The sequence below is a fragment of the Mus caroli genome, chromosome 9 (assembly GCF_900094665.2).
Source record: "Mus caroli chromosome 9, CAROLI_EIJ_v1.1, whole genome shotgun sequence".
Classification (NCBI taxonomy): domain Eukaryota; kingdom Metazoa; phylum Chordata; class Mammalia; order Rodentia; family Muridae; genus Mus; species Mus caroli.
The window spans coordinates 11798484-11810896 of record NC_034578.1 but is presented as its reverse complement, the minus strand read 5'-3'; the positions used below and the strand labels follow the sequence as shown (position 1 = coordinate 11810896).

Here is a 12413-nt window from a genome sequence, read left to right as displayed (position 1 = left end):
TCTCCATTGGGAGCCCTGTGATACATCCAATAGCTGACTGTGAACATCCACTCCTGTGTTTGCTAGGCCCCGGCATCGTCTCACAAGAGACAGCTATATCTGGGCTCCTATCCTTAAGACTGGCCACATTTTCTCAACATTTAAACACAGCTCCACAATACATATATTTCCATAGCACAGCAAGAACTGGATATTTTAGAATGGGGTTTAGAAAATATTCACTGTGGTAGGAAATGGACCAAATTCCTTTTCACAATTATTTGTCCTCCCTCTTCTCCCACATCAGCACCATGAATATTTTACTAGCCATCTGACCTCTGCTGGACTCAGACTGGGGCAGCAGAGATACTTCAGAGCCCAGACCTGACTGCAGCTGCTTTTGACCCTAGTCACAACTCTAATGTCTCACTTCCAGTGACTCTGCTCCACCTGTGACTCTGACATCAAGTAAAGGAAAGTAGAGAGGCATGAACAACTAAGACATTTTGAGCCCTGCCTCCTGGACATAGCCCTTACACTCAACAATAAAACAGAATACATTACGGTAGAGCAGGGGCCGCTGAAACACACACATGCACACGCACACACACCCCCCCCCCCAAATGCACAGCCTTAAGTAAGAGAAAACTCATCTCTATGTCAGAGTGAGTGGTTTCCTCTTTACACTCAGAGTGGATGCTCCAGCATTGTGACAGTTCGCCTTCCATCCTGGTACTGAGTGCTCATAATGAGGGGGAAAGCAAGGGCAGGAAAGACTTCCCTCCTAGGAGTCTGACCTAGAGATGTTGGGCTTCCCTGTGTTCACTAACATTGGCCAGAACTCAGTCTCAGTTGTAAGAAAGGCTCAGAAATGTGCTTTCCAGCTGGGTGGCATATGTTTAGCTGTAGTTCAGAAATTCCATATATAGTTGGTGCTGGACTCAGGATTGCTCTGCTTGCCTGGTCACCTGCATGCCTGTGTGCCTGCATGCCTGTGTGAAGCTGTAAAGAGGATAGTAGAAACCATCCTCTAATGTCTAAGGTGGATCTTTTCTCCAGACTATAAATCTGTGGATTCCCTCTGACAATGCTAGTAATTCATGGTTAGTGGTGCAACTGTGAGGGTAGACAGTCACCATCACCACACCACAGGACACTGAGGGCTGAGCTGTTGGTTCTCAGGCTCACTGGGTTAATACTGTGCGTTTTCAACCTTTTTTGTTTTTTCAATATATAATGGCCCTGTCCAGCCACAGCCAACTCCACTGTAAGTTGAAGGGTGAAGGGTATTCATTGCTGTGTCCCTGCCCCATTGAGCCTCAGAGAGATGGAGACAGGAACAAGAATTTATACCAGTAGAATAGCAGTCAGTGAAGGAGGCAAGAGTTGAATTGAAATACATCTAGCTCCAGTCCCTGGATCTTTCCTACACTGGAAATTGAGCACATGGAGGTGAGATCCATGCTTAGAGTTCACAGCACAGCCAGGTCAGGCTAAGTGTGTGTTGAGTCCCTAGAGAGACTGTGACATTGGGTTATAGTAAGGCAGACTGGAGAATTCAAGCGTGAGCTTGTGTAGCAGATTGTCTTAGCCCTGCAAAGCTGAAGACCTGGCTGGTCCTCTGCATTCATTCTTTGAAGACAAAGTACCTTGTCCTGAGTGTTAACCCCTGAACTGCCAAGGTTATTTAAAAACAGAACTGGTCCTTAAAGAGTTTAGAACGCAGTGGAGAGAGTTAGACTTGTTTGGGTACAAGATAGTTACAGTTAGTTACAGAAGTTACTGAGCACACCAGTGTGTTCTGAAGGACTGCTGCTCATCCTGGTAGGCTATGGCCATAGTGTCCCGAGCTCAGAGCCCACTGGCTCCCATGTTGTAAAGAATCCAGTAAATGTGGGTGGTTCTCCAGGGACTTGTTAGCAAGTTTATGGACATGTTCCTGTGATGTTTCTTGAAGCAGCCCACTTTCAACAATTATTTAGCACCTACAGTGAGCTTATGAAGCTCTGAAACTACATAAACATATAAATATATACCAAACACTGATAGAAAAAGTTATGTGCACAATATAAAAAATTTATTTGGTTCTATGGATTACCAAAACAATATAAAGCAAAATCTAGTTGCGTTGGTGCCTGGCCAGATTTCTACTCCCAAGGCAGCCACTGTGAATCCTTTTGGCAGGGGCCCTTTCCCAAGGGTTTTAATGTCTAACTTAGTATCTTCAAATAATGGGTTTTACTGCTGCTTTTGATTTTTAAATTTTAGGTATTAGCTATTGACTTTTACACTGGATCTCTCTCTATCTCTGTTTCCCTCCCTCCCTCCCTCCTTTCCTTCCTCCCTCCCTCTCTCCCACTCTGTCACACACACACTTCGAACTCCCCTGTCCCCCAATATGACATGATTTTGGTCGCCTCAATAACCTTCTTATGACTTTATAAGTCATGTCCATCTCAGAGTTTGACAAGGATCAATCTTTTTCTTTCCTGCTCAACATTTTTAGCTCCTGAAGTTAGTAATCCTGTTGTCACAGACTTCTGAAGTTTCCTTTTTCCTCCAGTTTCTTTCAGATGTCTCTCTTTGGAGCTGCCCATCATTTTTGTCCTGTGAACTGCTTTCCTTGGCCCCCTGAGCTCACTTCTTATTCAGTCCAGGACTCACCCATGGTGGGGACCAACTATACTTAGGGTGGGTTTTACCTCCAGAAATCCCCTGACAGGCCCACCCAGAGGCATGTCTCCCAGGTGATTCTAGATCCTGAAAAGGTGGCAGCCAACAGTAACCAACAGTAACCAACAGTAACCAACAGTAACCATCACAGGTTGTTGCTACTTGGCTCCCATTCTTTTGCCTTTGTAGGTTTAATGTGTCAGGTGAAAACTATCCATCTCCTTCATGTTAGCAAGTCTTGGGAAAGGAGCAAATTTTGTGGGTTCATCCATCTTTACCCAAAACCTGTTCTCCTCCCTGACTCCCCTACTTGGCCTTCCATTCTGAGACATACTTTGCATTCTGTAACTAACACCTGAGCCATTGATCTCTCTCATAGAATCTTGTCAAATGGTTTCTAAAACTTGGGATGCCTCTGCACCAAGCCAACAAACTCTTCTCCTCTTCCAGAGAACTGAGATAGATGGGTTATTAAAGAGCAGCTTCCCACCTGGATTCCAAAAGCCCTCGCCAACACTGCTTCTTCTGTGTGTCTTTTTAACCCTCAGGGGTCCTTCTCCAGAGAGACACAGAGTCACAGCCTCAGTTGCTCACTTTGGGGTGGATTAAATTCAGTTTTATTTATAGTTGGTAAAAAGAAATTCTGATTTTCCTGAGCTAAGCCCCTACAGCAGGACCATAATGAATGGTTGCAGTGTTCTTTTCCTATAATTGAAAATTCTTTTCAATTGCTGTGACTTCCAGATGGCCCATACCACACCTTCTTGGCCCAGACCAGACCAGACCATCCTTGCCTAGACACATCTTCCTGCTCTCCCCACACTGCTCAGTACTTCCCCTGCCCCTCCCAATATCCAGTTCTCACCAGAATAGTCTCATTTAACAAGTTCCACTAATTTCTTGTGTCTTGAATGAAGAATTAACAGAAAAAGAGATGGGGGAGGGGCAGTGTTCCTGGTATGTGGTGTTGTGAAGGTGAACTCTGAAGCTAGCATGGGGCTGATTGCAGGGCTGAATTAGTGACTTCCAAGACAGACTCAGGAGGGATGGAGAAAGAGAAGAAATATTCCTTTGAAACAATATAAGACAAAGATTCAGAAGTGCCACCACTCAAAACACATTTGCCTGCACTTTTTATAGGGCACTGTTGGGTATATTGGCAACTCATTAGGTTACAGGAGGAGAGCCTGAGGTATGCAGACCTTACCATAAACAATGGCACCAGGCACATCTAACCTGACCTAGTTTTCAACATGTTCAAACACCTAGAACAGTTGAGAGCCTCTAGGCAGTGTGCCTGGCACAGGATGCTTAGCAATGTGAACAGCCTCCAGGTTCCTCACCTCTGAAGAAAGGAGTGATTTTATTGGAAAAAGCTATGCCTTCCTTGCACCAAAGTCAAGAAACAGAAAGAAGGAAAGCTAGAAATAGAGCTCGTAAAGAGGAAAGAGCAGACCAAGGGTGACCAAGAACCAGCAGGAGCTGAACTTAACCCAGCAACAGCACCATGCATCTCCTGTCACACCACAATGACTGGAAGAGCATCTCGCACAGGAAGGGTACACTGTCAGAAGTGATGCCAAAGACAGGCAGAGCAGAATGAACACCATGTGCGGAAGAGCAAACGAGAGGGAGTTGAGAGTTCAAAATTAGGTAGAAGCAGGATGGTGCGAAAAATGACGGAATCCAGGAAAAGCAGAAATGTGTGGGGCATGCAGTCGTTTGCAGGAACTCCCTGACAGAATCTGTGGGTCCTGTGAGGGTAACACCTGAAACACACTGTTTTCACCTCCTAACATTGCTTAGGTAGCCTATACCTTGAAGTTAACAGGGATATTTGCTGTTGTTCCCACAAAGTCGCAGAGCATCTGGCTTGGGCTCCTCTTGCTAAGCCATTGCATGACAACAGTGTGTGCAAATGGCAATGCATGAGAGACAGAATAGAGCTGGTGGGCTTTGTCTATGGAAATCCCTTCCAAACCTTCTCTATACATGGTTAATGAAAAACACAAGCATTTTACACCTACCTTGCATGATCAAGTTACATGCTTCTTAAAGTGGTTCAAGGACAGGAAAACACTGGTCAGTCAACAAAACTGCCAACCCAGAAAGGACAGATGATTTGATTATTCACAATGTTGATATCTACACAGTTTAGAAAATGAGGTGGGGATGGGAGTGTGGCTCAGTGGAAGAGTACTTACTCTGCAATTGTAGGGTTCTGGGTTCAAATCCTAGTATTGCAAAGGAAAAAGAATGAAGGTAGAAGATGAGACATGAGTTGTGCTCTTCATCAGTAGCCCAGGAATGTCCAGACCTCCCTTCAAGCCAGTCTCAGGGGATATACACCTGCCCTTAGAGTGGCAAAATCGGGCAAGATAATTTGAGCAGCGATGACACTGAGGTCCTCCCTCACATTGTTGAAGACCCCATGTGCTAAGGAACCATCATTGCAAATACCATGAAAACTCTGTTAACATGTAAGAATAAAAGGATGGATGTTAGGGAGGTTATTGTCCCTTTTCTGTTGCTATAACAACATACCCAAAGCTGAATAGTGTATAAGGAACAGAGGTATATTTAGCTCAGTTTTGGAAGCTGAACGCTCAAGAGCAGGCAGCCTTACCTGGCTGATTCTGTTAATGGCATCAGATGGAGGGATGTAGAAGAGAAGGAGGCAGTCTGGGGACACCCAGGGACTAGGCTTCTCTTTAAGGCTCAGCCCCCACAAGACCTAAGCAGATTCCTGCAAGAACTAAGTCTCTTCTGAGGACAGTCCCACCAGTGCCAAGTTGTCTCCCACAAGGCCAGACCTTAAAGGTACCACCCCCTTGTGCTTCGGCGTAGGCGGACACACTGCTTCACCCTTGGGAGAAGCACTCCAAGCACCCTGACAAGAACAGTTGGCAACTGCCGACAGCGGTTGATGGTATCTTGGTCAGGCTTTATCACTGACTATGATGAGAGGTCAGAATTTAGGATATGGGGCAGAGCTGGCACCAGTATGCTCTCTGATCAGAAAGATTCTACTCCTGGCAACTGGAAGCAGTTGTGTCACATAAAGATGCAGAGCAGAGGGGAATGGGAGTGGGTTTAAGCAACAAGGGTCAGGTAGTCTGTCTGGACATGTGATGTCTTAAGGGTCCATGACATCCTGTGGAATTGCCAGTTGTGAACAGCACTGGTCTAGAATGCCTGAAATTCAGGGCTTGAGGCTGCAGAAACTTCTAGAAGTCAGCACAAGCTAGCAAGAAAGGTTTGTGGGAAATCTCAAGCATGTAGAAAATAGAGTGTCTCTTAAACATTTTTTTCATGTCTAGTATTAGAAAACAGGTCCTACTATTGCTTCCCTGGCCCTTTCTATTGAGGCCTAGTGAAGCGCCTGGCCCTGGTGTCAGAGGGAAAGGCAGAAGTCCTGTCCTCACACCATTGCCGTCACAATCTCCTTAGATCAGCCTTGTTTCTACCAAGGCATACAGGTGATTGTCCTGGAGACTGGCTTACACAGCACAGGCATTGTGTATGAGAATAAACATTATCATTTTCCTCAGACTTACATGGATCACTGTGTGAGAACAGGGACATCTGAGTGCTCTTTAGAGCTATGAAGTTTCTGCCTTGAAGAAGAGGCCAGCACCTTCCAACATACACTCCCTGTCTGTCTGCTCACCCCTTGTCTGCTCACCCCTGTCTGTCTTCTTACCTCCTGTCTGTCTGCTCACCCTCTGTCTGCTTACCTCCTGTCTGTCTGCTTACCTCCTGTCTTCTAACCCCCTGTCTGTCTGCTCACCCCTGTCTGTCTGCTCACCCCTGTCTGTCTGCTTAGCCCCTGTCTATATCTCTGTCTGTTCACCTCTTTGTCTGTCTGCTTCCCCCTCCCTGCCTGCTCACCCTCCTGTCTGCCCACCTTGCTGACTTTCTGCTCACCATGCTGTCTGTCTGCTCCCCCCATGTGTTCATTTAAAGGTTGCTCACAGTGTAGAGAGTCATCACAGAGGAGACCTGTGATGTGTACATAATAGCATAACATCCCCCACTCAGAAAAAAAAAAAAAAAGGTGATGCTTGAGGTTTTTCTGTCATTGGGGACACTGAGATGTCATAGAGCATTTCATCTCTGTTAGGGGCTCCCTTTCACTGTCAGGCCAAAGGCTCAGGACAGGCCCTTGCTCATGCATACCTACACCCCTCCTTCAGAACAAGGTAGTTTATAACACTTCCACATCCAATAAGCTTCTCTCTCCCTCTCTCTCGTGAGGAGAAGCCTGGGTAGAATATGAGCCTCCATCGCACTCAGCAAGGGAACAGGCATTGAGTACTGCTGACCCAGCAAACACCAAGGGTGATGGTAAATAACCGTGTGGAAGAGGAGGAAAGCACCTGAGGGAACGCCCGTCCACGCTTCAGGAATTAGATTTGAGTGAGGGAGCCATAAGCTGTGACCTATAGCTTTGCGAAGAACAGCATATCTGCTGTCCTGTTGAAGAGGAGCCACGCTGACCACTGTGAGCTCACGAGGATGTGGTGAGCAGGTTCTGGGTCACCTTCACAGCCCCTTTGCCTGCATCTGTCTCTCATGCGGCACAGTATCTGATGTGAGCCACCTTTGAGAGGTCTGATTACATGCCTGTTAGCTCAGGCAAATGGGTATGTAATTTATTTCAGAATGAGTTTTCTTAAGAGATTTTGACAAAGGTAAGGTCTCCTGAGATTGCTCACCAGCCTTGGAAACTTGTTTTCAGATGATTCCATGTCTCCTGAAAAAATACACTCTCTCCCTGTCTCTTTCCTCCCATGATTGCCTCCTTAGTCATATGACAAGCTGCCTTTTCTCTTTCTGAGCTCTAGACCAACGTTTGGTGACATCCCTCCATTCCTCCCAGTACAGCCCTGTTGTAGCTACTAATTTGCTTTCTTGGATTTCAAAGCTGCCTTGCTTGGATAATGGCAGAAGGCTGGCACAACTGCTGGCCTCATGCAGTTGAGCTCTCTCTCTCTCTCTCTCTCTCTCTCTCTCTCTCTCTCTCTCTCTCTCTTTATTAGATATTTCTTCATTTACATTTCAAATGATATCCAGAAAGTCTCCTATACCCTCCCCCTGCCCTGCTCCCCAACCCACCCACTCCCACTTCCTGGCCCTGGCATTCCCCTGATACTGGGGCATAAGATCTTCTCAAGACCAAGGGCCTCTCCTCCCATTGGTGGCCGACTAGGCCATCTTCTGCTACATATGCAGCTAGAGACACAGCTCTGGGGGTACTGGTTAGTTCATATTGTTGGTCCTCCTATAGGGTTGCAGACCCCTTCAGCTCCTTGGGTGCTTTCTCTAGCTCCTCCACTGGGGGCCCTGTGTTCCCTCCAATAGCTGACTGTGAGCATCCACGTCTTTAAGAACCAGAATAGGAAAACAGACACTCAAGCCTGTAATATCAGGATTCGGGAGACTGAGGCAAAGGGGTTGCTGTCATTTTGAGGCCATCCTGTGCTACATCCCGAGTTCTGGGCCAGCCTGAGCAACCTAGTGAGACACAGTCAAAAAAAAAAAAAAAAACAACACAAAGGAACCCAAACATAAGCCTATGTTTCAAAACTCTTTGAGGGAAGAATCCACCAACTACTGCATCACCCAGGTCACTTCCGGATACTTCCACATGTCTTCTGTGAACTCCATTTTTGTTTATGTGTTCACAAATGACATCTGTATATACTTGGGAAGTACAATGTGAAGGTCTGAGTCATGTTCATACAAGGCAGAGTGAGCCGAAACCAGGTGATTGTGATTAGCATGGCTCGTCGTCACCTTAAACTTCTGTCCTTTCTAAGTAACATGTGTTGATTAGTCAGTCCTTGTGTCATCTTCACAGTGCTGCACCACAGGACACCAGAACTCACTGCTGTCTGCAATCCTGTGTCTCTTTCTCATCCACTCTCCCTCCAGACTGGCAATGGTCATGCTGTCAGCATCTATGAGAGCAGCTGCTCCAAAAGTACATGAGTAGATGCTGCCTGCCTGCCTGCCTGCCTGCCTGCCTGCCTGCCTGCCTGCCTGCCTGCCTGCCTGCCTGCCTGTTTGTCTGTCTGCCAGTACCATCCATGCTGTCACAAGTGTCAGGACTGCATAGGTTTTATTACTGAATAGTACTCCACTGGGCCTTTGTACCACCTTCTCTTTGCCACCTGCTGGTAGACATTTGGTTTGAGTCTATATCTTGGCTCTTGTAAATAAATTTGGGTTGTGGGTGCCTTTTCCACGTGTAAATTTAGTTCAGCTCAGGTGTAAAACCTGTGGTGGGGTTGCTGGATCATATAGTAGTTCTACTCTGTGTTTAGTAATGTCCACTGTGGGTACGTTAATTAATCCCACCAATGCCACACAAATGTTCCTCTTGTGTATCTTATCACTTGCTCTATTCCTTTTGATAATAGCTGTTCTCACTGTGGTGAGACCCAAAAAGACAAAGCAGTCTTGGGCAGAAAGAACAACTCATGTCATTATATCTCAGAACACAGTGAGAATCAGCTGTGCACGGCATCAGCATAAAGACAGACATGCAGACCAATGAAGCAGAACAAAGTCCAGAGATAACCTCACGGGTTTACAGCCAACTGAATTGTTACAAGTCGCTTGGCTTGAAGCATGGGGAGAGCTAATTGTTTGAACAAACTGCTGGGTGTGCTGGACAGCCACAGAAAAGAAAGCCTCTCCATCTCACCAAATACAAAAGCAAGTCACAGTGGGGTCTAGCCTCAAACGTGGGACCCAAAACTGGAAAATTAATAGAAAAAGACAGGAGAAAAATATAGGGACCTTAACCTTAGCAGTGATTCTTTGGTTTTTTTTCATAGAACCCTGAACACAGAAAATAAAAGCAAATTAACAGATGAGATTCCACCAAACTAAAGAGTTTCTTCCTAGCATCTAACAGATACAATCAACAGCACAGAGGCCAATGAACAGACAGCAGACCGCAGCACAGGCAAATATATTTGCAAATTACTTATCTGACAAGAGCTCAATATCCAGAATACACCATAAACTCACATTACCAAAACTCAGATAACACAAGCTGAAAAGCTGGCTGAGGCCCATGCCTTAGGTCTAAGCACAGCCTCACACTCCGCCGGGGCACCCTCCACACAGTTGACCTCTGCTGCAAACCCCCCCCCCCCACACACACACACACCATTGATATCACCAGCTTTCTGTGTTCTTCTCTCTGCTTTTCTAGATGTCATTTCCTGACGTTTAATCGCAGACCATCCCCTCACCATGCAGGCCTTTGTGCCCTCTTCCTTTTGTCTTTTTCAGTCAAAGGCTTAATGGCAAAGGGTCTAGCCTGACCCAGAGCCTTCTCTAGTGAATTATTTCCACGGATAAACCCAAAGATAAAGATTAGGTTTGCATGCCTTAAGAGGACACAGCCCACCTAGTCCCCAAGTCTGGTGATTCTAAGAGCTTCTTTTTCTTCTCTTTGGGATCTTCAGTCAACTCTCCTAAAATTGAGTTATAATAATACCTACTTAGGGGGGATGTTGAAAGGACCCATGAGAGAAAGTGAAGAAAAATCCTTAACATAGTATAGAGCTGGAGTATGGCTGAGGGGAGAAATGAGGATACGGAGACCAGCCGTTCCAAGCTGTGAGGAGGAGACTGGACATCACTCTTTGCTTTTATTTTAAAGTTCATTGGAATTGCAGCTTTAAAATCCCACTCCTTTCTCACGAAATGCACATTTTCCTGACTTTCTGCTTCCCTTCCAGCCTCCCACCCCAACTCTCTGTGCATCAGCAGCAAGCAGTCGCCATGGATCACAAGCTGTCCTGAAACGTTCTCCAATAAACAAGCCAGCCCCTTGCATTTAGCACAGCCTCAGTCAAGTTCTCAGGACATGGACAGAATAGAGGCCAATTCCTTACAGAACATAGCCATGTTGTTGACAGAAACCTCTAGGACTGTTCCTTGTGTTGTTGATGATCCCCACCCATAACATTATTTTGTTGCTACTTCAGAACTGGAATTTTGTTACTGTTAAGAATCATAATCTGACATGTGACCCTGCAGGAGTCATGACCCACAGGTTGAGAGCCGCTTCTGTAGAGCATGTCCTCCATCGTCAGTATGTCTCTTGTCTTTCTGTTCTTCCGACCCCCTCTAGAATGGTCCATTAAGCTCTGCCTATAGCATCCCATGTCTCCTCTGGCCTGCAATTCCATTCTGTGAAGCTGATCCAAAGGCCCCTGAACCACAAGATCGGGGGACCACAGCAATAGCCTCACTCCTCAGTAGCAGTTTTCTGTGGAATTTACTTTTCAACTTTCCATGACAAAATGCCTATCAAAATCGGCCTAAGGAAGTATCTTAGTCACTTTTCTATTGCTGCGACAAAGCACTGGGACAAGTTATAAAATCAAGTTTAATTGGGCTTAAGGTTTCAGAGGTTTAGAGTTCATGGCAAGAGGAACAGCTGGGAGATTACCTTTTGATCTACAAGTACAGAGACCTACGTAGGGACAGGAGGAAGCTTCTGATTCCTCAAAGCCCGCCCTGGTGACACACCTCCTCCAACCAGAGTCCAATCTTAGAGCCTATGGAAGCCATTCTCACTCAGGCCTCTAAAGGACGTTTATTTGACCTTGTGGTTTGGAGGGATTCAGCTCTTCAGGGTGGGGCAGACAGTGCAGCTAGTGTCTTGTATCTATAGCTGAAGGAGAGAGATGGATGCCAGTATTCACTGGGCTTTCTTGACCCAATTCCCCTTTTACTCAACCCCGTCAACTCACCTGAGTTTACGGTAGATCATTCTTCCTCAGCTAAACTTCCCTCATAACACACTCACAGATCCACCCAGAGCAGTGGCTCCAGGTGAGTCGGAAGTCTAGTCATGTTGACAATGAAGACTGAACATCACAAATGCATTTGCAGATAGGCAAGGAAGCCTGTGGAAAAGCTTTGTAGAAAAGGCAAGGCTTTGGGTCTGCTGTGGCTGTGGGCTCTTGGCATGGAGAGGTTAGAGAAAGGCTAACCAGTAGAGAGGAATCCCAAGAGATTGGTCCAGGGAACATACTTAGCCTTCTCTAGTTTGATAGCTGGAAAGGGAAACAAAAATAAAAGAAGGCCAGTGGCCACGTCCACCATCTGGAGATGACACTGCAGACGTGGTAGTTTGGTTTTCTGAACTGGCTGGTGAAGACGATACAGGTCAGAGTCTGCTGTCATGCGGTCTGGCCATCATTCACGTGAATCTCCAGGTTCTTTTTTTTTTTTTTTTAATATTTTTTTTATTACGTATTTTCCTCAATTACATTTCCAATGCTATCCCAAAAGTCCCCCATACCTCCACCCACTTCCCTACCCACCCATTCCCATTCTTTTAGCCCTGGCATTCCCCTGTATTGGGGCATATAAAGTTTGCAAGTCTAATGGGCCTCTCTTTCAAGTGATGGCCGACTAGGCCATCTTTCGATACATATGCAGCTAGAGACAAGAGCTCCNGGGTACTGGTTAGTTCATCATGGTTTTCCCCCTATAGGGTTGCAGATCCCTTCAGCTCCTTGGGTACTTTCTCTAGCTTCTCCATTGGGAGCCCTGTGAACCATCCAATAGCTGACTGTGAGCATCCACTACTGTGTTTGCTAGGCCCCGGCATAGTCTCACAAGAGACCGCTATATCTGGGTCCTTTCAGCAAAATCTTGCTAGTGTATGCAATGGTGTCAGCATTTGGAAGCTGATTATGGGATGGATCCCTGGATATGGCAGTCTC

The 12413-nt window shown here is 46.1% G+C and overlaps 1 protein-coding gene across 7 annotated transcripts in view; it reads left to right on the top strand.

Moving 5' to 3' along the window:
• The window catches only part of Deup1 (deuterosome assembly protein 1), a 65150-nt gene that overhangs the window by 2505 nt on the left and 50232 nt on the right, over window positions 1-12413 (top strand). Inside the window, exon 1 of one of the 7 annotated variants that reach the window (XM_021173321.2) lies at window positions 6814-6854. The exons of 5 other annotated variants lie outside the window; for them this stretch is intronic. The gene's annotated coding sequence lies outside the window, so the exon portion shown is untranslated. Of the gene's footprint in view, window positions 1-6813; window positions 6855-6880; window positions 7176-12413 lie in introns of those variants that run through there. One more of the 7 variants, XM_021173320.2, reaches the window with a different exon arrangement.